The sequence below is a fragment of the Stegodyphus dumicola genome, chromosome 1, assembly GCF_044657685.1.
Source record: "Stegodyphus dumicola isolate Sdum_Otavi_A_Nest chromosome 1, ASM4465768v1".
Classification (NCBI taxonomy): Eukaryota; Metazoa; Arthropoda; class Arachnida; order Araneae; family Eresidae; genus Stegodyphus; species Stegodyphus dumicola.
In genome coordinates, this window is record NC_140768.1 from 78,216,772 (window position 1) to 78,243,678 (window position 26,907).

Here is a 26,907-nt window from a genome sequence, read left to right on the forward strand (position 1 = left end):
AGATCTAATGTTTCGTACCGCAACGTTGCCCTTACGCAATGCATACGGAGGAGTCTCAAACAGTAAGGATTTTTATTGATAACACGATTATGTATAGGATAATGCGTTGTTAAGCGATGAATGCATTATCCAATACATAATTGTGTTACCAAGAATACTCCTTACCGTTTGAGACCGATTAATCTTGCTTGGATACGTAATCTGAGCTCGTGCGTCTTCATAAACCAAAGCCATAATTTCTCCTTTCATAAATTCTAGTGACAGTTTGAAGAACATAACGTAGTTTCATGCATTTAATTCAACAAAAACGTACCTTGAGAAACTTTTAGTATATTTTTTATTTCATAATTAATCGAGCATCACGTGCACAATTTTCACTCCTTTCTGTCTGTTAGTTAATAAAGCGATTGTGCAAATACTACTAATGCATATATATATTTACTTTTAAAAGTTCGGAAATAAATACACAAGTGTATCCCTATTTGCAGAGTAATGAACGATAGTTAGACAACATTTGAAAACATCACCTGTCACTGTGAATTTCAGAAAGATTTGGCATTCGTGGAAATGGAGGTGAGAAGAGTTAATAGCTGAGGAAATTTTAAATAAAGAAATGAGGATTAAAGGTAGTTATCAGTTATATCAATAACATGCTAATAATAATTTACTACCAGGAATCATATTTACCAGCTAGAAACATATGACAATTTGTGCATATTTTCTCCAATCTGCATAGAGTTCAAGTTGTCAAGTCTATTTGTATATTGTGGTATTACCATTAGGAATATCTTTAACAGAAAACTGTGATGAAGCATTTTCGTAAGATTGTTATTAATTCTTAAGTATTTTTTAGTTTTAAATAGTTGAAAGACATTTTTCAAAGAGATTTTGAATGATCAAAATCTCAAACGTATGATCTAGCAATTTTATAGCTCACGTTATACATTAGTTAAAAATGAAATTTTTATTTATTTTGAATAGACAGAATTTAAATGGATTGCAAGTTATTCAATATCCACTCTCTAAAAACAACTGCATATTAAAACAACTGAAAATAAAAATTAATACATTAATAAATAAAAACTGAAGAAATTCTTAACAAAAATAGCTCAAAAAAATCTGAAAGGTTTCAGATTTTAAATTACGTCTAAAGGGACGTTTTTTAACGTTTTGTGTGTTACCTTTACTTATTATATATGATGTTCTTTGCACTTAAAACATAAAATTCAGTTCAATAGCAATGTCGCAAAATAATTTTGAAATGAGCCTATCTTTAGAATTTCCAATACACAGTTCCGAGCGCTGGAGATGAAAAGGTTTTATTTTCCCTGTAGAGTGTTGCCATTGCTCGCTTTGAAATCCTTGAGTTTGTTAATAAAAAATTCGTTAAAGGTTTACAAAATATGAAATCGATCATAAAACAAATTGCAAATTTCAAATTTGGTCTTCAACATGCCCATATTCGTAGGAAGATTAAATCATTCAAATTTCGATGGCTCTATGTACCGTTGTTTTATCACAAATATAATGCAGAACTCTAACATTTGGTGGCAACAGTTTGAAAAGTGAAACAAACATTTATAGTGATTCAACACAAAATCGCAAAACAAAAACAATAGTCCTTCAGGGACAAAGTCCCTAAAGGACTAAAAAGTAACTTGAAAAATGTTTTGGTTTCAATATACTAAGGAACTATTGGAAGTGCATAATGCAACACTTCATATGACCACTTTCGAAGAAGGTTCAGTGTAATGAAAACAGTCACTCAGACATTTATAGCTCATGTGTGCTTTGTGTTTATGAGTTAATTTGGATTCATGAGCAAAATTAAATCGCAACAATGGAAAGCACTGAAAAAAGTACCTGTTATATTACAGGGGAAAAGTAGATTATCTTCAGTTTGTTTGTGTTAAACGAGAGAAATATAGCGAAACAGATCGGGATGGAAAGTGTTGACATTTGTTTAAACATGTTGTTTTATTTGCTTCACGATATTCTACCTTTATATGTTTATTAAATTAATATAAAATTTTGCAAATTTATTTATTATTTTGTATATTTTATTTATTATTTTGTGTATTTTTTATGTTGCCCATATTTTATCTACTAATTCAGTGTTGTTTATAAGTTTATGTTAACATTATACCGCTAATATTATATATCTTGTATTAAAAGGTTAAGCTTGTAGTGACATATCAGATCGACTAACATTTCCCTATGTACATACAGTCAAATATTAATTAATGCTTTTAAACGGCACATAGGTTTAGCGTGATAAAGCATAATTTCCTAGTTGCGTATAAGTTTTGATCAAGACATGAGGAAACAATTGCATATCATATAAAGAAATAAATGTCTAGCAGCATTTAAATTCATAGCTTCACGGAAGTATACAATAGGGATATCATGACGATTTATTAGTCGCTATTTTCCAAATTAGAAAATAACAGTTCAAGTCTCGAATGAGTTTCTTTTTTTTTCCTATCATCATTTAGGTAAAAAAGAACCCTGACGATAAAATACAGCACAGATCTAAATCACCTAGGGTACTTGTGATGTAATGTATCGCTTCAGTGAAACATGGTCTCTTAACCGGCGTAAAATCTGGCAGTCACCGATGCCTTTGGCAATGGTTCCAGATTAGAAGTGTGCCTACAGGGACGATAAATCAAATAAATTTCGTTTAAGTTTCTGAAGGAAATGCATTTCCAGTCTCGAATTGTCTTTTTTATTACGATGGCTGCTATCAACGAAATGCTGTTAACTCGTCGGAGTGGTGAAGCTTTCGAAATCGCAAAGAGCAAGAGTGGTATGAAACAGAATTCTTAAGAAGCGCTTTAGCATTTCAGAAAGAAATTTCTGAAATATATATTCAGTCGTTTATTATTACTTTTCGACAAAGAACTAAATATCTGTTACCAAAATGTCTACTAGAAACCTGTAAAGTTTTCATGTGCTGTCATTAACCCTGAGAAGAGTATCTTCTTTCTTAAAGGCGGATGTTTAGCTCTGTATGAACGGAAGCAAAAACACAAGCTTTCCCTTACTCCCCTGCACTCTTCTCTTAGCCGCATATAAAAAATCCTGGAATCGTGATAAATATCTTCCTGGAAATTTAAAGTATAGTTCCGTTCGAACGATTTTAAACTAAAACTGCGTGTATGAATATGTACGTATGTGTATTCTTATACTTCAGTACTTATAACTAAAAACAGGATAAAAGGAAAAAATATGAATTATTTGAATTCTTATTGTGGCAATATATTAAACATATACGCGTGAGGAAATGTTAATATATAAATTTTACCGTAAAAAGAAACCATATAAATTTCAAGACGTTAATACAAATGGCATAATTAAAGCAATTACTGAAGTAATTTTTCTAAAACAGACATTGTGATTATTAATTTGTATGACAAATTTAAATATGGCCTTTTGAATAATGAAATCCTTTTAAAATGGAACATATAGAAGCCTGAATGGGTATTAACATCCACGTCAATTTTAACGGAAATTGAAATAATTTCTATATCTTCTGTATAATTAATCAGAAACATTCCCTGAGAGTATTTTTATGTAAAGGTATTCAGAAATTTTATCTAGTACTAAGGTTTCCTATTGTAGTAAAATTCATATTTTATTCGCTCTAAGAGAGATAAAAATGAACGTAACTTGATAAATGCTTGAGTATGTTCTTTAAGTTTGCTTGGCATTGGTGATTTGCATGTACATTTCCTGCTAGATTGTTAATGCATAATCTTATAATATCAGGTGAAACTGTTAAAATTTTAAACATATTTATTTTTATGCTTGCCATACAAATAAAAGACCCGTAATCCATACTGTAACTTTAACCATGTATTTGTGCCATTACTTCATCGTGAAGAATATGTTTTCTGTCACACAACAGCTGGTTTGATTCAAGAGATCGGGTTTAGAAAGAGTATCATTTCAGAAATAAACTGTGATTTCTTTATTAAGAATACAAAACATACAGTATAAATAATAAATACGTCCAGTGAATAAGGGGACATTTGCAACGAAGTTGAAACGAATTTAAGCGATAAGGATTTTAAGTAGTTTCATGTTCAGGTTTTCATTTGGAAAAACTCTCGGTTTTACACGAACATTTTTATTTACATTAAAGCATTATTTTCATTTACATTACATTTCTATTTACACACGTAAACCTGAGATAAGAAAAGATAATGACTAAGAAAAATAAATGAACAGACTAAGATATAAGAAAGTTAGTTCTATGAAATCGAATCATACTTTTTTAGGTCATTCACAGAATTGTACTTTGCAAGTAAAACTGTTTTCACTGTTCCCATTCCGTTCTCTAAGAATTTGAAATATATATTCAGTCGCTTATTATTACATTTCGACAAAAACCTAAGTATCTATTGCCAAAATGTCTGCTAGAAACCTGTAAAGTTTTCATGTGCTGTCGTTAACCCTGAGAAGTGTATGTTCTATCTTAAAGGCGGATGTTTAGCCCTGTATGAATGAAAGCAAAAACACAAGCTATACCTTACCGTCTTCTATAAACATACTGCTGTGATTGGTTCACATAAGAATCAGTTGTTTAACTTTTCGCTTTCGTAGTATATCAGTCAAATAAAGGCGCAAAGTATGGAGGGTTTTATGTTTATTGAAGAATTATCTAACAGCTTTCAACTTCCGCTATCATTTCTCCTTTCGATGGCTTCCAACACGATACAAATTATTTAATGCACCTAAGTACAAAATTCCTGAGTGTTAGAAGGAGCTTTTGGCAGCATTGACTGGCCAATTTGAAACTATTTTCTCCCAGCTTCGAATTTACTCTAATTAAACTTTAACTTTGCTAGTTGTGCTTACTCTAAAAAATTGAGGGCTATAACTAAACATAGCATGCGTGATTTATCTTTTAAATCTCAGAGTTTAAATTCTTAAGTTTCAAGTCAACTTTTGTTTTTTAAACCCACAAGTAATGGAGATTGTTTCTATTATTACACATGTTGTATAAATTGTAGGACCGAAAAAAAAACAAATAAAAGAACTAATAAAAACGTTTATTTTTAACTTTGTTCGTTATTCGGTGTACTTCACTGGAAGGTTAATGTAGCCTGACTGTCTTCGGGGAGTTAGATTTAACATTTAATTTAGTTTAACTTCGTACAAATATATTTTAGGGCTCCTACGTAAATGGAAGAAGAGATGAGTAGAGATGTAGTAGTAGTAGATGAAGATAGATGAAGATTTTTTGTAGAGATGAAGAGTTTAACAACTATTTAGCTTAAGAAAATAGTCAGTGCTACTTATCTTGAGGCGAACACAGGACCTTTCTCTTTACCACATCAATGTGCCATTCGTTATACTACAAAAACATATTGAAGATACTTTAATTCCTTTCTTCCTCCTAACCTTATGAAATGAATAGGAGGGCTCAATTGACCTGTCTTAGCGAAGAATTACCGTCTTCTTACATTCTTATTTTGGAGGCCATTTATAAGAAAAAAGGTTTTAAAAGCGAGTTAAGTTAGAAAACGCACACATTTATTCCGGAATGCACACCATGTTTTTGATGGAGTCAACTATTTTGAACTGCTATACCTATGTGTTATATAATACAGATGGCGTGATTTTTCCCTCGGTTAAACTGAATACGATCACGTTTTTATCACATATTCATCCCGAAAGCATTCCTTCTCATCGCAGGTAGCCCTCGTGGATTTGTCATATTTATATAAACTTATCTAACCTAATATTAATACTAATAGCATTCATTAAAATGCTAATATCATGTTAAAGATATTAAACAATATTTGCTGCAAAATTTTTCAAAGCAATATTTTCAAATTTTAGAATATTAAATGCTAATTTTTCAGTATCTAAGTTGTAACGTTTTAAGATAATGAAAACCAACATATATTTAAATGCTATGAATTTCAGTTCGACGAAATAGTTTAATGGTTCTTAAAATGCGGTATAGTGTAAATATCTAAAATAAGAAATGTTACACTTTGGATATTTTTCGTGTAGAGTGACACTGTTTTTATATTTTTTATAATAAACTAATCTAAATCTCTGAATTGCAAACAGGCTGTCACACGATTCTTTATAAACATTGTTTCCTGTCTGATATTCAGCATTTCAATTTCAATAGGAATTTTAATTTTTCTGGTAAAAATTTTGGACAACTGACTTTCAGTAAGAGAAACTTATTGTCCTTTAAGCCAAATCTTATTTGAATTAATGTTAAGCAGAATTAAATTCCAGTGATAAACAGCAATTGCTGCGTTGACATTTTGCAAATTTACTTACAGGATCTTCAACTACGACGTATTACAATATTAATAAATTGGACTGTGTATGAGATAGAACTGTTTCTTTTTTGTTGAAGAATCTCTGAAGAAGCAAATGTATTAAATGTAGAATTAAATGTTTTATTAATTATGTTTTGAAAAATTGCCGAATGATGGTTTTCTATCAAAGACTCCATTTTAACATATTTTATTGCTAATTTATTATGCGATAATAACTGAAAAGTGTCATGCTAATGTTCAATAATTTTCTATACTGACAGACACTTTTGTTGATTAGAAAATGTTGAATTTATGGAAATGAATGTGTGGAAAGTTGCAACTGAGTTGCTAAAGCTCTCATAAATTAGCTTCTCTGCCAGAAAGATACCGCTGCAGTGAAGTATCTTTCATGCACTATTAAGTTGGCAAAGACATTAAAATGTCACTAAAAATTAAAGAACTATGTATGTAAGCGACAAACCTCGCTAAAACCAGGTTTTAAAACTCTTAATGAAAATATGGTATAAAACCAGCGAAGGACACAGACAGGTATCATAGATCGAAACTAAGCACTTAGAGTCTAAAAGAAGAGCTTAATACTCTAACTGAAAACGAAACTGAGAGTGTTCACTCAAAAATGTCGTTTGTCAAAAACACTTGAGAAGAAAAAGAATGATTATGATGTAATATTAGAATAACAGCACGGTAAGGAGACAGCGAAAAGCCATCTACTAATTGCTATTCTTGTGGTACATATAAATAACACAATAAGCTTCTTTTATATTATTATGTAAAAATATATATATAATTCAAAGACCAAAGTAAGATATTTATGAAAATATTGAGACAACTGCAAACATGAAATCATTCGCTGCAAATTTATGGATGGCGTTCTCAAAGGCCATTTATACCTTAATATTGAAAACAATAAATAAAAAACTAATTAATCGCAAAGTGAACTCAAATACATTATTTATCGAATTAAAGAAATTAGCACAGATTGCATATAAAATTTTTAATTACATCAAGTGTTTATCTGGATAATTGAAATCCTAACTTGCTGCGTGTATTTGCAGAAAAGAGGGATTGTACTCATTAATTTCTTTGTAAATTTCTAGGTTACTCTTCGCGTGAGATATTTACAGATAATAAAGTACAAAACATTAATTAGATCATAATACAGAGATCGCTTGATCAACGTCTAAGATGGAAAATATCTGTGTCGTTCTTTCCCAAAGTTCCTATATACACAAATTTAAGAATCTTCGGCAATTAATATGCGATTTCTAAGTTAGATAGGTGAAACTAGGGCGAAAAAAGTGCCTCTAAGTCATTAAGTAGTTTCAGAAAAGTTCCCTCAACATACGATAAAACGCCTAAAAGGAAAGAGGAAATTTGGGCACTGAATTTCTTTGAAACATTCTCTGAGAAGGACGAAATCGATTAATGAGGCGCATAGCACAAGCTTTGAATTTCAGGAAACCAAAAATAAGATTTTTCTCTTTCTTTGGGATTGTCGCAGTGAAGCAGATCGTAGGCGATTGTTTTATTAAGAAAGAACAATTCTTCCTTCCTTTTACTCCACCGCCATAAAACAGACTTATTTCATTAAAACATTTAGTTCAGTTATATTAATATTTTTCCAATAACATATTTTATATTTCAAACTGTATTCAATAATCAAGGCAAAATTTAAGTCTAATGAAACGCCAAATGAAACTTTTAGAAGAAACTCTGTGTTTATTATGATTTAACAATGTTATTCACAAAAAGCGAAATGTTTACCTGTATATTTAAAACATATTATGCAGTTTATATAATTATATGTAAATCTAGTTAATATATTTAGAATAAATAGCATATCAGGTTTGATATATAAATTTTGTCAGTAAAACGTTTTACGCTTTCATTGATTTCTAGTAAAAGCATTGAGTTCCTGAGGCCCTCAAATTGCGAAATATTTAATCTAGAAACATATAATAAAACTCGGGCACCTAGAAACAGATTGTACATAAACGTCTTAATAAATCTGAAATTAATGATACAAATCACCATGTGAATGACTTTAACATTCTTTTAGCTAATTAAACAGTTTAATTTTATTGTTAATTTTCCTTTAGTTACAAATAATTTAGTAATAAACCTAAGTAACCCCAAACTTTATTTCGTTTAATAAATTCTATCTAATTTTGAGTATATTGAGAAGATCTGTGTCAACTGAGAGTTAAACTTTGAATATAATATTCTCTATAGACGAAAACATCTTTATTGTGTCATCGAAGTAGGTGGTTTCTCTTTCCTGATTTCTGCTTAAATCCTGTCTATAAAAACAGTCCTTACAATCCAGCTAAATGCATTTTCTTAAACGAAAGATATTATATGTCGTTATGTATGACTTTCGATATGTGTACCCACTTCTCCTTTATTTAAATTGCCCATTTGATTTTATTTTGTTTTACTATAACCTAAATCGCTGTAACCTAATTTTGTGAAAAGTATTTGCAATGTTTATATTAGCTAAATTGTGATTTTTATGTTAATTCTTTTCTACATCTTTTAAATTTTGCTTAGGACTTCACCGAAATGTATATTAGCTTCAGTTTAAATAGCAAATGACTTTTTAACTGAAACAAAAAGCTATAGCAAACCGTGAGAAATCTGTTTATCCCTGAAAGGTCTACCAGTCTGCCAATCTACGTTTTAATGAAATGATTTTGTATTTGTTAACGAAAGAGGCTAAATGTTAAGAGAGCTAGAGCTTGCCAAGTGAAGCGTTGAAAATTATCTTCTGCGCTCCGTCTATTTAATATGTATTTAAATATTAATGTTTATGAGACCACCAAGAAGTCTAATACATTTTAGATATATTTCAAGAGGTTGTTTTTAATAAAAGTTTAGTTAAGTCTTATTTGTTGTCAGTGGAGTTCAAATTTCTAATAAGTATGAAGATGAGATTTCATCTAAACACAGTAAAAGTAAACAGGTGTAGTCTTTTAGCTATTTGTGCTTGAACCTTGCATATTTCGAATAACTTTTTAGGTCTTTCACTTGTCATTAGTTACATTATAACTTTCCTTTACTTGCGAAGTAAACATCGTTTGACCTACTGCAATTATTCTTTAGAATAACTTATTATTTCATACGGCTACCGTAAAAAAAAGTTTCCACTTATTAAAAGGAAGGACTTGATTAAATAATATTAGATTTACGATTCTATCATAATAAATGTTTCCGCTCTTTAGTAAGAAAGAGATAATTGAATATGCTTTGATTACTGCTCTATTATTTGAGTTGAATATTAGATTTTTGTCTCTCCGTTATTTTCTGCTATTACTTCCCTTTATTTATTACATAATCGAAGACATCATAATGCTACAAAATTCCCTCTCTTGCAGCATAGAAGCAAAATTGCCATACTGACAATTCTAAAGCCGAATTTCAAGTATGATTTTTTTAGATTTGTTGGCATTCATAAGCTCGTGGGGTTTGGTATTACACGCTACAATAATTCACATCGCACTCAATGCAATTCTTTGATATTTGGTCCTCAAAATATATTTTAATCAGCTTCATATGATAATACTGTCTTCTCCGAGTATGAAGAACTTGACAATTTTCCGTCTTTCAGTTAGCAGGCAATTAAATTTTATATCTTTTGAGGTTTATCCTACGTTTTTAACAATTCAGTTTAGTTAAAGCTGTTTTCCTATCCTTCCTAATTTCTGTTTACAATTTCCTACCAGAATGTGTTCTTAGAATCGCGTTTAATCCAAATGCGTAAGAGTAGTATTCAAGTCGAAGTTCCATTGACTTCTTTAGAGAGCCAAAGTTTCTGACTAGCGAGCGTTCGTGTTTTGGCTAAATCTCTCTCTAAGCTATTACTACTCTCGGCCGTAATTTTAGGCCCTTGATAGCTTGCTAGCTTATTCGAAATTTAGGAGCCAAATACTTAGAATCTTGATAGCTTTGGCTATACCTTTTTAGTTAAACATTAGTTAAGTTTAATTTCTTATTACTTTAAGTTCAAGCCCAAGTGGAGGCTTTGCTGTACGCTGTGAGAAAAGAGCCTACTGTACACTCTTATTTTGAATAATAAAGGCTAATTAAACCCTTTTTGAGTTTTACGTCTTTGTTCCCGATTATTCGCTTATCGCTTATCACAATGCTCCTACACATTTAGCTCTTAGATATGGATTGGAACCTCTCAATCTAAAATCAAAATTCAAAATTCATCCTGAATCTAACTTTGAAAATGTTAAGATTCAGTTCATAATCATAATAGACTATGAAATGTACTTTTTAGCTTATTTGTCAAATAATCTCTTAATAGCATAGTCTATGAAATATGAAATATTTTTTTCGCATACGAATTAAAAAAGACAAGAAACTAAATTAATATCAATCTTCGTAATACCATCAGAAGAATAACAGAAAATTTATTGCTTTCTTGCAGATTCTGTAAAGAACTTCATTTATTATCCTTATCTGGAATAAGAAAAATCATCACGTCTCTCAAGATCTAGGCCTTAAATTCTACTCGTCTGAGAGAGATGGTATTGCTATTGAGTTATTCAACAATTTTTAAAAGTGTTATAGCAGAACAAATGTTTTTATAATTGTTAAATTTTGCATTCCGTCGTGTTATTTCCATTTAGAATTTCAGTATAATGAGAATTATTATGCGTTTATAAATAAAATAAGAGATTTTTCAAAAATACATTTACATGTAAATTTATAAAAATAAAATTAATTAAAAAATAATAAAAAATAAAAATACATTTTATGTAACGATTAAGCATATCGAAACTTGCATCGCATACCGTTCCGCATCGAGAACTTATTCTTAGAACAATTTTATTATTCATTAAATGACAAAGAAATTAATTCGATAAAAAATACAGATTTTAACATTATCAGGCACATGACATTTCGCATTAAAACGCAAATAATATTTCACGCCCTATGGTTAATACAATAACTCTTCTTTACAGAAGAACATTCATCTCCGCATCTTCCTTTTTCTTTGCAGTTAGTTATTAAACTTTAAACTAAGATTATATTCTTTTAAATCCTATTCTAAGTAAACTGTTTTCTTTTAGTATAGTTCAATTAAAAAAAATGTAAAAACTTATAATCGGATTATGTGTAATACTTTGTTTCAAAAAAGCCAAATTAGTTTATTTTAAACTACAACGAATAACCAAGCATGCATTTTATCGGGTAAAAATATAAACCTTTTAATGATAACTTTACAGATCAAGCTTTGAACAACATAGAGATTATTAACATCATTAGATAGATTTATCAACGCCATAAATAAATTTAAAAAATAAATGAAATTCATCAACATAAGATTACAAAAGTAAAATAAAGGAAAAATAAATAAGAAGTGATTCAAAATGCGTTGGATGCTGAGATTAAATATAATAACAAAGCTAAGAAGATTTTGAACTGAAGTATTTTTCCATTTCTAAATCTGCGTATTTAAAATCAGTTTTGTTCATATTTTGTTTGGGAAAACAGTTGGCGACAGAAGACGCGATACTTAATTTCGTCCAAATTCTGCATACTTCTAATAAGTTCCTGCATTTCATGTAGTTACTAATGAGATGATCCGCAATGTTCATGACAGAAAACGAGAAATTCTCAAAGGAAATTTCCATTTGTTATATAAATTAAGCTATTATGTTACTAGGAGGCAAAAAACATGAAAGGTTAGTCATACTTTCGCAGGATTGGAACCACGGATCTCCTGTTTGCTAGTAGAACTTACTACCAGTTACACCGTGAGATTCAATTTCTTCACATAAAATATGGACTTTTTATAAAAGCCATAGTAAAACCACTCCGAAACTTGATGAGTAGGAAATTTATTTGAGTTTGTAGAATTCTAATAAATCCTATAATTCTTGGTTTTACAATTATTAATGAGCCTTATATCTACGTATATTTCAAGATGAAGAATCGTAAATTTTGTCACTGTTTTTTCCGAAACTTCTTTATGCAGCATTTATTCACAAGTGATTTTGTTTGGTAAAACCTGAAAACCTTTTTCAGTGTTTTTCATCTATCGATACATAATGTCCATTAGCCTTGCTACTTACTCAATGTGCACTGCTAACGGCAGCATTATCATCCAATAAGTTAACAATATTCACCATCAACACTATCTGCGATGAGAAGTTACGTTATTTATTAACCGAGGTAAAATATATTTTCGTTCTCTTTTACTTTTCAAGGGTCTTTCATCTTCATATAGCATTTAAAGGTACGAAATAAATTTGCTGCGTTATTCCCTTTTTTATGAACCAAATTCTCAATTAAAGAGTGATTCAGCAAAGTAATACACATGTTTAAAGTTATTATGTCTACTCATGCTCAAAATCCTCTATGCTTTAGACAGTGCATGTGTAACAGAAAGAAAGATCCGAATTATTACCAGGTCTTCTCTCCTATCACAAGGAATGTTAAAGCGTTACAGAATTACTGGAATATCTACATGAAGTATACAAATAAAGCTTTAAAACTTCACTAAAAACTAAGCCTATAATGAAACTATTATCAGCTTATGGAACTGATACATATAATTTTTAACTCTTTTGTAAATAATATACCGGGTGGCCATAATTAAACTGACAGTGCTCCCAGTGTTCTGTAGCGCGATCTATTTGCAAGAATGACGCCACATTTTGTAGGAATATTAAACAAGACGGGGGACGAAGGATTCCGCGAAAAAAGAATTAGTTCCAAAAGTCACCGCTAGGGGAATATTTGGGGCTGTGTAATAGAAAATAGAGTGTTAACAAATGCAAATGAATACAGAATAAAATTACCTTTTATTATGGAATATGGATATGCCTTACAGTACGGTATGGAAAATCTTACGAAAGATTATCAACTTCTATCCGTACAAGATTAGCCGTGTACAGGAGTTACTGTACCCCGACCATGATAAGCGATTGACTTTTGCTCTCACCTTTCTTGCGAGAATGGAGGTGGATGATGCTTGGCCGTGGAAAATCTTATGGGAAGACGAGGCCCACTTTTACCTGAATAGAACTGTGAATACCCAGAACTGCTGAATTTGAGATGACAAATCACCACATGCAGTCATAGCAATTCCCTTACATTCACCAAAGGTAACTGTTTGGTGTGGGTTCACAGCGGAATTTATCGTAGATCCATTCTTCTATGAGAACTTTACCCCGACAGGACCGGAAACCTGTTCTGTTACCGGAGAGAAATATCGCCACATGTTGAACAGCTTTGTCATTCCGGCACTTCAGCAAAGACAGGGAAAATCATTTTTATGCACTCCACACGTTGCTATATGGGTGCAACAGATGCTGCGACAGAAATTCAATCCAGAAAGAGTCATTAGCCGCTACTTTCCAAGTGCATGGCCATCTCGGTCTCCTGATCTTACCCCATGCGACTTCTGGCTATGGGGTTACCTTAAGTCCAAGGTTTATCAAGGAGTGGTCCAGAACCTGGCTACGTTGAAGATAACATATCACGGACTGTACGGGAGATTCCTGCAGACATGTTACTTTCTGCTGTTGCGCATACTGTGCACAGAATGCAATATGTGGTCCACAACAACGGCAGCCACAATGAACCTCATTTGAATGGAAAATAAAAGATAATTTCCGTATTGATTTGCATTTGTTAACACTCTATTTTCTATTACACAGCGCCAAATATTCCCCTAGCGGTGACTTTTGGAACTATTTTTTTTTTCGTGGAATCCTTCGTCCCCCGTCTTTGTTAATCTTCCTACAAAATGTGGCGTCATTCTCGCAAATAGATCGCGCTACAGAACACTGTGAGCACTGTCAGTTTAATTATGGCCACCCGTTATATTATTGACAGAATATTTATTAATGTTTTGCCTAAGAACTATTTCATTTTCTTTATCATTGAATGAATGTGTGTGTGATTATGGCAAAGCCTCGAGGGCTATCTGCCTAAGGGAAGGGATGCCTTCGTGGAGGACTTTCTAAGGGAAACTGGCTCGTATACACGTTACACATGGGAAAAACCACGAACCCATGCAGCCAGCCCGTTCGCGGGATTCAAACATCGCAGCGAACTACCAGTGTTCAGCGATTTTACCACTCGGCCGCTAGTGGGCCTCTTTATCATTGAATGTTATACTTATTAAGTGAACCTGCACTATTTACTTTTTGGCATAGCACAATCTTTTGAATTCTTTCCTTTAAGACTTCAAACTGTAATTGCAATCTTTATTTACCGTAATATATTTATGCATGAATTTGCTACATTTTCTTAATCTTTACACTCTCTGAAATCTTTAGGATGTTTCTATGAATTTTCAAAATTTTTTTGCAGTATTATTTTAACTTATTGTGCTTTATGAACCATATTCGGTCCGTTTTGTCTAAATTATTATATCGTCAATCAGCAAAGATAGATGGTATTGCGTTTATGCCTTTGTTTTTTTTTATATCTATACTAATTAGGTTTGCAAACTGAATTTTTCACTCATTTTTATTTAAGCAGTTAAGTATTAGTGTACACACTAATTTGTAGCTCACTGCTGTATGCACAATGCTATCATGTGGTGATATTTGGTGTTCTTTCTCTATTAAACCTCTTATCATTGCCCTAATTAATAGACAACCCAAATCTGGTGCAATTCTGATAAATATACAGCGCACTCGAACATGAAATATATAGCCAATAGAATTTTTATTTTAGAACTTAAATTAAATCTGAGCGTTTAATTTAAGTTTTAAAATAAATACTTTGAGTGTTTTTAAATTTCGTTCGGTAAATTTTTCCTTGGATAAGTTTTAAGTAATGCCATTCATATTGGAAAACATTTTAATATATTAGTATCTATTCCTAAAATTAGATTTAGTCTTTGAGGAAAAAAATACCCGTGTGAATTAAATTTTAAAATAGAGCTTAAATGCGAGCGCTTTTAAATGCGAGCGCTTTTTTAAACTTAGTGAACAGTTACAAATTTACAAAAATTAATATTTAATCATTTCAACGTTTTTCTATAGAGTTTTTTGAAGGTTCACTTTAAATCTTAAGCATAAATAGATTTCAATGTTCAATTAAATTAAGATCCAGAACAAGTGTACATTAGTAACTTACCTTTATGAAATTGCTTTTAAATTTGCATTCATAAGCAATATTTATATGTGATGCGAATTGCATAAATGACTTTAATAATGTTAGCAATGTTATACATTTTCTTTGTCAAAATTATCCTAACTCAATGCGTTACACATTCCTTTTAATCACCTGTTTATCAACCCTTAATGCTTTCTGACTGTAACAAACACAGATTCTATGACATTAAATTCTCTACGCGATCTTAGGATCGCAGAGTTATTAATCTTCATTGTAGTCTTTTGTTGTTGTTGGAAAAACATCGAGGCATTGGTATATGTGGACGGAATCGTGAATCGAAGACGTTACTCGGTGCATGACGTGACTCCAACCAAAAGGGCTGTTGTTTATTGATTTCGTAACACTTGTGGGGGTAATAGATCAGGTTAGTAAAGCGTTTTTCAATGCTCTTGGCACTTTCATTGATTACATTGGGAAACAAAAAGAAAGTTTGTGTTGGTTTTGTTCCTAATGGTCGTAAATCATACTAACCATGAAGATCACAAATATATTAATGGCTGCATGGGGCTCATAACCAGTAAGAACGAAACAAAAGTAACAGAATTAATCGAAATCTCTATAAGAACAAAGATAAATAAGGCCTAAATGTACGAAAACGAGTAAAGTATTTTTATTATCAATTTTGATCAATGAAACAATTTTGATTAATGACACCGCAATGTACTCAATGAAAAACACGTAGAAAGTGGAAAATAAAAGGTTCCTTTTGCCCTTATTTTTATTATTATTTCTTTTTAAATGTCTCTTCGGCTGATAATTATCCACCTATATTCCAAATGCGCAGTAGTAATGTGAAGTTTAAATTGAAAAATTGTTTAATTTGCACATTTGCGCAGCGTTTTTCTCGAGAATTTTCCATGAGAACTTTTCGCGAATTTGAATGACTACTCCAGATCATTTTTTCCCATTGGCGGGCACTTGCCTATATTGGCAATCGTCACTCCTGCCATTTTATTGTAGAGGCACCAAATAGGCGGCCATCGTTAACTCCTATGAAGGAACAGACGGGCCTTTTCCGGGGCCTTACGTCCATGCCTTTTCCCGGATTCGAAACCGGGCCTTTCGGACCTACAAAAACTAAAATCCGTAACAAACATAAATTCATTGGCCTGAAGCATTACATATGCTTTTGCATTAACTGTGTACATATATTCACTACTGCATTAGAATTACAAATGAAAAGTAACAATCTTGAAATTTTGCATTAATCGGCAGTTTACATTTTATGACTCACTGCTAACTGCAGTTTTTGAATGTGGTACAGAGAACGTGGGGCTCCTCTGGGCATATAACTAGACAGCATTTTGATCCACTATCTTGAGGTGGTACCATAAGATAAGATGACCGAAAGTGTTAGCATTAATATTAAGTCGCAATGTAAAACGTCACCGGAAAGGAGACCTGCCGAGCTGGTCTATGGAGCATGTCGTGCCATATGATGTGCATTTGCAGACAGATTAGTGCAGCGGTAAAATTTGAAACGTTCCTAAATGTATATATGAATCTCACGGAATGATTCACGTCCAGTTAAATATCTCATTAAAAAGCATATTTTTAAAATGCGAAGATCTCTTGAGTAACACGCATAAAAGAATATGAAATGATAATAATTACAAATAAATGGAGCGGCGAATGCATAAAATAGTACATATTTATATTCTAGATACTTTAAATGCAAAGCAATTGAATGATAAGTAAGTTTGAAAAAATATGAAGATATATACTTGTCCGTGGGGGAGGAAAAGCAAACATCGTCTGACAGTCCTTGAATAACGCAATTATTAATTTTTACTTACCTTGTAGAAGTAACAATGTCAGTTAAATTTAGGTACACAGCTCAAACAAATGGGTCAGTTCTATATCTCCCATTCTACTGAGACGATTTGAATTTCGTCAATCGTCCCAGTCAAACGAGAGATATAGAACTATCCTTTTTTTTTTTTTTTGCGCAGTGTACATTCTGTAATTACTGCACATTCGTGGACGTTTAATTTAGTTAACAGATTGCAAAAATCTTGACAATAAGTAAAATATTTTTAAAAATAAAATAAATATATATATAGCTACTTTTTTGTCACTGGGAACACTTAGTTTCAAAAATTAAATAATTATACTTCCATTCATCAGTTACAAATCTCGCCCTCGCAGACAGATAGAGATTTGGCAGTACAGATAGAGGCTTTTCTTAAAGTTCTCAGACATTAATTGCAAATTGCTCCCAAAGCAAAGCTCTTATCTATCTGTTTCACAGAATGAATCATAAATCATGAATTTATATTTATCATTAACAGGTTGAACAAAGTACCTATCGTCTGTCATTTGTTTATACTCGTGCAAATCACACTTTCGAAAGATAATTCTTGAGATTTAAGAAAAAAAAACCTATTTTCTCTTAAAAAGCATTTAGCCTCTCCTTTTTTTTCTCAACGAATAGTGTTATATTATTGAAGTTTCTGATTTGTAAATATCGTGTTCATCTTCTACATTTAGTGCACGATTCCTTTTGGAAACCTTCCAGAAATATGTATATATTTGTCAAATACCCATAAACTCCCAGATTCTAAAAGATATATAAGATCTAAAAAAGATATGTTCTAATGATGATGGAATGATATACGTATTTATGTGTTCCTTAAACTTTACAAATCGTGGAAGAGTATAAACTGAAGATAATTATGTATTGCGTGGTACGCCCTTGGTTTTGAAAGGCATAAAACTGATACGAAAGATTTATTTTTTAACCGTTTGGCGGCTGTTGTATTCAGAATGTCTATTTGCGTGCATACATGTATGATCAAGTATTCGTGATCGAATGCAAATTGGAGTAAATGCATCTTTTGTTGCCTATAGAGATTATCAATTCAATAAATAATGCCATATCTTATTCAGGACAAAGAGAGTAAGGACATAAATGGAAAGGTAGGTTTTGTCGCCAATAACAAACTAAAATAATATTGTAGATTGTCTGAAAATCATTTGATAAGGATGGTGCCTTTTGGCTTTCAAAAGGTTATAAGTATCTTATGTTAATTAACTAGTTATTGTAATTTAAGTCTTTACTATAATTTCCTCTTCTTGCATTCCTGACCGGGATGCAAATTAGATTTTCGTGTATTTAAGCTGAGGATTTTTAATGCTTAGATCCGAGCTTCTGGCGCTGAATTTTGCTGTTACCTGTTCTCCCAGCTATGTTTAAGCTTCTAGTTATATTATAGTTTAAAGTCTTGTTTGCTGATGCTTTAAAATACCCGCTGGTAAAATTCTGAGCCAACTTAATCAGTCAGTCTTTCGGATAGTCTTCGATTACATTACTTACATTGAAATTTCAACGTTCTGTTATGTTACTTTAAATACCTTCAAGGCAGGGGAGTCTTTATAAGACAAGTTTCACATGTGCTGTTCACCTTGCGACTAAATAAAAAGGCTATTTTAATCTTCTTCAGTACTTTGTGATTTACTTAAGACAAAGCGACTTTATATCCCTAGCTTGCTAGTAGTCTGATAAGGTCTGTAGGACTTAAGTGAAAGTTTTCATAGAGCCTTACAGGAGGAAAAAATGATTTAATAATTATTCTATTACGGAAGTAGGGTATTTAACACATTTTCATGAAGAAAAATGTTTGGGAGGAAAATCATTTTCCGAAATTCAAGTTACTCATAAATTATCATACAACTCTAAAAGCCTGGACATTTGCTTTAGAGATGAACAAATCAATATATTTTACAGAGAGTATAGCTTGGATTTCTAATGTGAAAGTTATAGGATATTTTCTTTCTCTTTTTCACATCTTTTGGTGGTTTCTTGGAAGCGTACTAGACGCGTGTTCGAGAGGTCCAGGTTTCGAGTCCGGCGAGGGCACTACACATTTTTGGCAATTCTTGCTTCAAATATACCTAATGACGCTGCACGTACACATTGTATTTGGCAGTAAATCATATAGTTTCCTTGTAATTCACATTAAATACTCTATAAAAACTAGATTCATATTCCGTAAATTTATGTTGTTGTTGCTGCGTTTCCTCCGGTTTCTGACGAAGTCAGCCAAGGTCCAAAAGACCATTGACTCTAAGAAAGTCGAGCACAAGAAGGGCATTGGAGTAAATATCCAGCCTACAAAGTCCAAGCAACCTAATATATGCTCGGCAGACGCCTGATGTCCTCGGCAGTTTGTGCTTGTGACAAAGATTTTTGTGCCCTCCTTGAAAGAGAGGCTCATAATATGGCCGCTGGCAATACGTGAGAGCGCAGTTCGGGAACTCCTGTCACATTCAAGGCTTAGAGTCTAACCAGGCTTGTTTCCCAGGTACCAGAGATGGGTGGAGGGGCACCAACCACTCCATCTTGATTTGTGATGTTTCCAGAGAGTATTCCAGATAGGTAACGGCGGAAGAGGAGGAAGTTAAAAGGAAGGACGTTTTGGGCCCTTTTGCTAGTCTATCTGCCATTTCGTTGCCATAAAGATCCACATGAGAGGAGGGAATATGCAGCTTCTGTTAGTCCGAAGACAGGAGCACCAAAAAGTAGAAGACTGTTTTGGCTCCTTCACCTACTGATTTTACCTGGGCATATTAGAATGGCCTTCACGCCTAGGGTGACCCTATCAGGAGCGAAATCCAGACGTACTTCACCCATTCCGACCAAGAACTCCCTTCCGCCATGATGAGGCAATCAGAAGGACTTGATGTGGCTTAATTTATACTTATACCTAAACTACTTTATGAAATGTAATGGATAAATAAGGTTCTCAATCGTATAAAATAAATTTTCAACAAAAGGAAATTATGAAAGTCGCATCAAACTGAAAGGTCGATTTCTCTTAAACATTACACGTTTATTTTTCAACCCAATCGCTATATGGTATTACTAATTTTTTCAAACGTTCGATCTATCTTTTCATCCTATTCATGAATAAATTTTGCAGTTTGCTTTTGAGATATTTGTGAAGAGCAGAAATTAGAATGCTAGACAAACTATCGAATAACTCTTATAACTGTATCAGCAACACCACCTGTATCCAAACATCCAAATATTCCAAATACATGCCATCCAAACATTCCAAATAAAGTCCTAAATATATTCATATGCATCAAACCTATATCTATTAAATTCTAAATTTCTTTATTCTCCATGTGAACTGTCATAAAAACACAGCTCTTTCCAAAGAAGTTTTGATTTCTTTCCAATTTTAATATTCTTTTAAAATTTTCTTTTTGATTAATTTCAGATTCCATTTTTCTAGTTGCAAAATCAGCATCTTCTTACCAACACTTGGTGATTCCAAAGTTGCAAAAAACGTCCAAACTATGAAGATATTAAAAAATTGATATTACTGGCAAATTGCTTCCACGGATGGAATCTAAGCAATATATCACTTTAAATTTCAATCGCAGTTTGTACTGTTAACTTTTGTTTTGTGGAAGATGGAGATGAGTTTTTACAAGCAGAACGAATTTTTATTCTTAACCGTTATTACAAAGATTTTAAGGTTAAAATATGAAAATTGTGTGATTCTTAAAACTCACATGCTGAACTAGATTTCAAATATTGTTTCCATACTAAATTATTATTTTCTTTCGTAGTATTCTGAAATTTTCGAGTAATTTGATTAATCGTATTTGTAATCAACTAAAGAGGAAATTTAATGTGAAAAGATCTTTTGTGAAACATATCTTACGGATAGAATCACAGGAAAGTATACTGTGAATTTATCATTAAAAGAAAATTTGAAATCTAAAATTAATCTAAAATTTAAGCTACAACGCTATTAGAAAATTTATGAAAATGATTGGATAAAAATCCAGAGTCTAAAACACTTTACATTGATTTTATGCATGAATATCAAGCTTTAGTATATACGCAGTAAATTTAATTAATAGGTAATTTAAATTGCTATATAATTTTTAATCATGGAGTATTCGAGGAAGACAGCACCGCGACAATGCTAGGTGTCGTCTCTGATGCACTTTTGATACAAAGAAGAAGAGGAAAAAAGAAATAATTATCTTCTTCTTTTCCTTGGGAAAATGACCCTTCTTCTTTTTGATAGAAGAAGGAGGAAAAAATTTCTTATTTTCTCTCTCATTTAAAGGGTGACCAGAAAGGGAGAAGACCTAGTCGCCAAATCTTCGTGGCGACGAATTTTTGTTCGCCGCCATTTTAGAGCAATTAGGTACTAATAGAAGCAGCAAACAAGGTATATTAGCAGTGATTTCATCAAGATTGGGACACTGGATCATCCGTTTACCAAATGGACGTGCTACCAATTACACCAACGAAGGCATACAGTGGAGAAAGAGACAATTCCGTGTTACTGGAGAAGTGAAAATTCCAACTGGACTTCAGAATGGGACTACACTGTATAAATGATAGTCATATCCCACGCAAGGCAGTGACGAGCATTACTACACGTATTTGAGTTTTAGCATAATGTTAAAATACTATTATAAGCATGGTATTATTTGCTTACACGATAAGACGAAAGTCTACTGTGCCGAAAGCTGTGTGCAGGCATTCTTTTGCATAGGTTTCCTTTGACAAAGAAACATCAGTGAATTAGTCTACAATCGGCTCATAAACAAAGACTTGCAGACTGGAAGTAGGTCTTGTTTCCTGGTGAATACTGTTTTGACCTGCGCAAAACATAGACGTCATAGAATAGGGTACCACTGATTATCATATGCGATCCTGGCTGCTAGAAACTGCGGTTACTAGCAACAGCAAATGCTATATCGGTTATATCGAAGCAGCTGTTTTTTTTTTTTTTTTTTTTTTTTTTTTTTTTTTTTTTTTAAAGTGCAATCCTAATATGAGGTTATATACTTCATTCGGCACATTACTAGGCGTTATATATTAATAAGGACGACTCCCGACCACATGTTGCTCAGAGTGCTAAAATCTTCTTCAACTGCATTTATAAAAAATATTTACTATATACCCTTTACAAATTTGACAGTTGGACTAACAAAGTCAGTTTTGACAGTTATTCGCATGTTTTTAAAACCTGAAACTACAAGAAGATGTAAAAGCAAGACTGATGAAGTTTTTTATTGTTTGCACAATTAATTCTGATAACTAAAAGCCAATATGATTCGTAATGTACTTATTCGTACGCGTTTTGTAGTAGTAGTTCATAATTTAGCTCGCCAATTCACTCAGACGTGACACTGACAAATAAATAACCATTTCGGTAATCCTAAACTTAATATGATAATGATAAGAAGCAAGAGAAATAATATATTTATGATGTGAGACAAGCTATAAATATTACGTTTCTAACATTTTTTTAGTTGGCCGAAGGCCACGGAACAGTTCGCGAAAGCCTATCCCGATATGGCATTAACGTATTTTCCATATCATTAAATAGCATAAGCTGTTTGCATAGAATTACATGTGATGAAAAATGAATGATGGTATTAGATTTAGAACAACAAGCAATAACTGTAGCGCAAAGTAGATCATGGTTATAACAGTCTTTGATAGGAGAATAAGAATTCAAGAGGTGGGAGTTCAGTTATGGCCGTCATGGGATTGTAGAGAAGAGTACGTCAGGCAACTCATAAACTTATGTTGGTGAAGACTGATGGGTCGGATTACCTGCAATTAATCTATATCTGTCCTCAGCAAAAAAGTATGATCTGAGACTGCTGACTGAAATTCGCACGAAAAATTTATAAATAGAAATCTTTTTTCGAACAACTTTTCCATCGGAATTCGCTTTTCGACATATATGCAACTTGTCGGTCATCATTGCTATTATAAAAGGCAAAGTTGCTTTTTGCGGCAAGCCATTTAAGCATTATCTGATTCGTTTATATAAAAATAAGAAAAGGTAATTAAAAGTTTACCATGATTAAATAGCTTACAGGCACGACTTTAAAATGATACAACTTTAAAAACTCAATAGCTTAATAAATATGTACGCCAAAGGAAAACGGATATTTGCTAAATTAATGATACCTGCTGGGTCAGCACTTGCTAGCGGGTACAAGCCTTTTCATCCGGAGGAAGCTTTTGTGATATTTCTTAATAATTTTACAAGTATAATATTTTTTCGTGTTAGAATTAAACTGGAAATGTGTACGGAGAATAAAATCCATCTGCGCGCCTTCTTTTTTGACTTCTATGAAACCTATCGATACAACTGACGATTACATTAGAAGATGACGATCGCATCATCATATATTCCCTTCAATTCACATAATTACACAGGAATCAAAATAAAATTCATGGGTCATAATAGTGCATTAATCACTAAAATTTGGCCAACACTTTTCCAACATTATTTTGCCCAATTAGGCCAACATTAGGATTTTTGGAAGCAAGAGAGATGAAAAATGAGCAACCGTCTTCGCCGGAAATCGAACCACGGACTTCTGAATACCGGGTCAATGTGCTGACCACTACACCACGAAAGCAGGCTAGGAAGGCGGGAGAAATACCTTATACACTCATATTTCGCTTAACAACAAAGTTTCTGAAATAGCTTAATAATTGGGATTTGTGTGCTTAAAGAACGTAACGTGCAATAGTGCAATACATCAGTTTGATATCGACTTAAAATTCGAAAATCGGATGCCAATCTCGCATTTTGCAATATACACAAAATTACCCATGTGAACTTCACGTAAGTAATTTTACGGCTAATTTAAATTGCATTGTTATTGAATGCGGTTTCTAATTTATACTATCTGTGTGCCTGCCTGTTTTTACAGAACAGCTATTAATGCAATTGTAGTTGAATTTTGTACCATATGAGTATTTTGAACGTACCTTTTGACAACAGAGTTCGAGCTCGATTCTCATATTAAAAGTCTAGCGACGAGGAGCCACTTTTCCCTCTCTTCCTCTTCCTCGAAAGAGAACAACTATCCGATCGCCACCTTTTCCAATACTACTGCCCCCGGGAGGCACTTACACACATTTCATGACCCAGCGATCAAATTATTCTCGCGCCCTTTGTAGGGCGCAATGGCGACAAAAAGACAGACTAAGCAATTTACTGCTCCGGCGCGTCACAGATTTCGTTAATTAATCATCTCCGATTCGACACCCTCTCTGTTGAAAATCACACGCATTTCATCCGGCACACGATTTAGCCTTCCGGGCTTCCCATTAATGGGAAACCGGAAGTGCTGATGCGGAACACCCATCATCCCTCCTAAACTCTAGTGTGGAGAACAGAATTTATTACTGGATCTGCCCTAAACAAATATAAATCTAATTCATATAAAATTGAAGTCAACAGTACTCATTAATAGTTAATCACACGTAAATTAACATCCATCTGAAATTTATTCCTATTTCTATGTCTCCTAACATTGAAACGTGAAGCATTTCACTAGAATGAAACTGAAAACTAAACTAATTTCTTATTTTTATTTATTTTTAATTTTTTCGTTATTCTGTATAGTTAGTTTTTGAAAAGCTCTTTATAATAACTGATATTATCTGTCCGTTAAAGAAGAAAATGAAACAAATATTAAAATGTGAAATCCAACTGGCCTTCAGCAGGATAAGTTCCCAGAAAATTTTTTTTCCTTCGCATTTAATTAAAAAATGTTGCCACTTTCTTTCTTTTGCGAAATTTATCATATAAAATCCAATTATGACTTAATGCTTTTCTACTATCGCTTTTGCAATAATTCATATAGTTTTTTATTTACTTGGTTATTTTTATTTATTATATTTATTTTATATTTATATATATTTATATAAATTTATATATATATTATTATGTATATTTATATAAATTTATATATATATTATTATGTATATTTATATAAATGTTATATTTATATAAATTTTATTTTTATTTTTTATTTTAGAGAAGCTGAGCCTGTCTTTTTGTTTCTTAGTTTTAGCTTCTTCAGCTTTAGTTCATCAGCAGTTATACAATGTTTACTTTGCATTAGTCTTAGCAATGATAATTATTTTGATTTTTCTTTTATTTTTACGCATTTTTTATTTCAGAAAAATGATCAATAGGCATGTCTACACATTTATATAAAATTTAAGTTAAACATTTAAATTAAATAACCCATTTAAAACTCACGCACATAACAAAGCTTCATAGATGCATTTTTGAGAAGCTTATAAAGAAATGTAACTATTTTATCCTTAACCTAGCAATATTATAAATAATTCAAAACAAATCGCATTTTTTGCTTTTTTAATCCATTTCAACTATAACGACAGTCGATATATTTGATGCCTAATTTTCCATATTCACTTATTTAATTAAATTTATGTTATTATTTCTTTCAAAATACTGTTGTAGTCCTGTCCATATGACACGGAACAATGGTTGCCAAACTACTCCGAAGAGAGGCTGGACTTCTAATTTCCTCCCCAGTTTCGAGGGAGAGCACTTGAAGGAGGGATCCGAGGATCTCCCACCCCTCTCCCTTTCCACCAATCCACACGAGAGGACTTAAAGCATGATCGCCGCATATTTAAAGTGCCGCCATGCCGCACCGTTACTATACATTTACAAACATTCATGTCTTCTCCGGGATTCAAACCCGGGCCCTTCGGTACGGTAGTAGGCTCCGTTGTCGTACAGCTTACAAAACCAAAGCGTATAAGAGCAACCCTAGAACACACTGGTGGAACCAAGACCTACAAAAAGAACGAAGCCGTCTAAGAGCTCTACGAAGGCGTGCGCAGGTCACCCAAGAGCAAGCTCTTAGAAACTTACGTATGCAGGATTTTAGGAGGGCGCGTACCATCTATAAAAAACACATATACCAAGCGAAGCTCTCTTCATGGAGAAATTTTTGTATCGAAACTACGCATTATTACGGACAAGCTTACACAATCTCGATGAATAAAGTTTTCGGGCCTACCTCACTTCAACGGAGTATCCGTCTCACTGCCAATTCAACAGCAGAGGTAGCCAAATTTCTCCTTGACAATATCTTTCCTGATGACGATCCGGATGAAGACCTGGAAAAACATTGTTCCCTACGCCATAATTTTGAGAATTACTCTACATTTGGTATGCAAGACACTGAACCATCATAAAAGCACTCTCATCTCGTAAAGCACCAGGTCCGGATGGAATCGATAATCAAGTGATTAAAATCATATACCAAAAATTCCCAGTCTTAATCTTGGCTTTTCTGACTGCATGCTGGCGTCTCCGGTTTTTTTCCGCTGGTATTAAGACGGCTGAACTGGCCCTCTTTCTAAAACCAGGAAAAGACGCTTTACTTCCATCCTCATATAGGCCAGTTTGTCTCCTGCCTGCTCTGGGTAAATTACTTGAGCGAGTTGTACTCGGCAGACTCGTGTACTTCATTGAACGGTCTAAAAGCCTTCATCAGAATCAATTCGGTTTCAAACCAGGTATGTCCACGGAGCACGCATTGAGTCAGCTGTTGGATATAATACTCACTAACAGAATGGAAGATAGGCACACAGCAGTCGTATCCCTCGATATTCAAGGAGCTT

The 26,907-nt window shown here is 32.8% G+C and overlaps 1 protein-coding gene across 3 annotated transcripts in view; it reads right to left on the reverse strand.

The window, feature by feature from the left end:
• LOC118182141 (cytochrome P450 2J6-like) overlaps positions 1-26,907 on the reverse strand; it is a 145,976-nt gene that overhangs the window by 100,849 nt on the left and 18,220 nt on the right. The window lies entirely within an intron of this gene.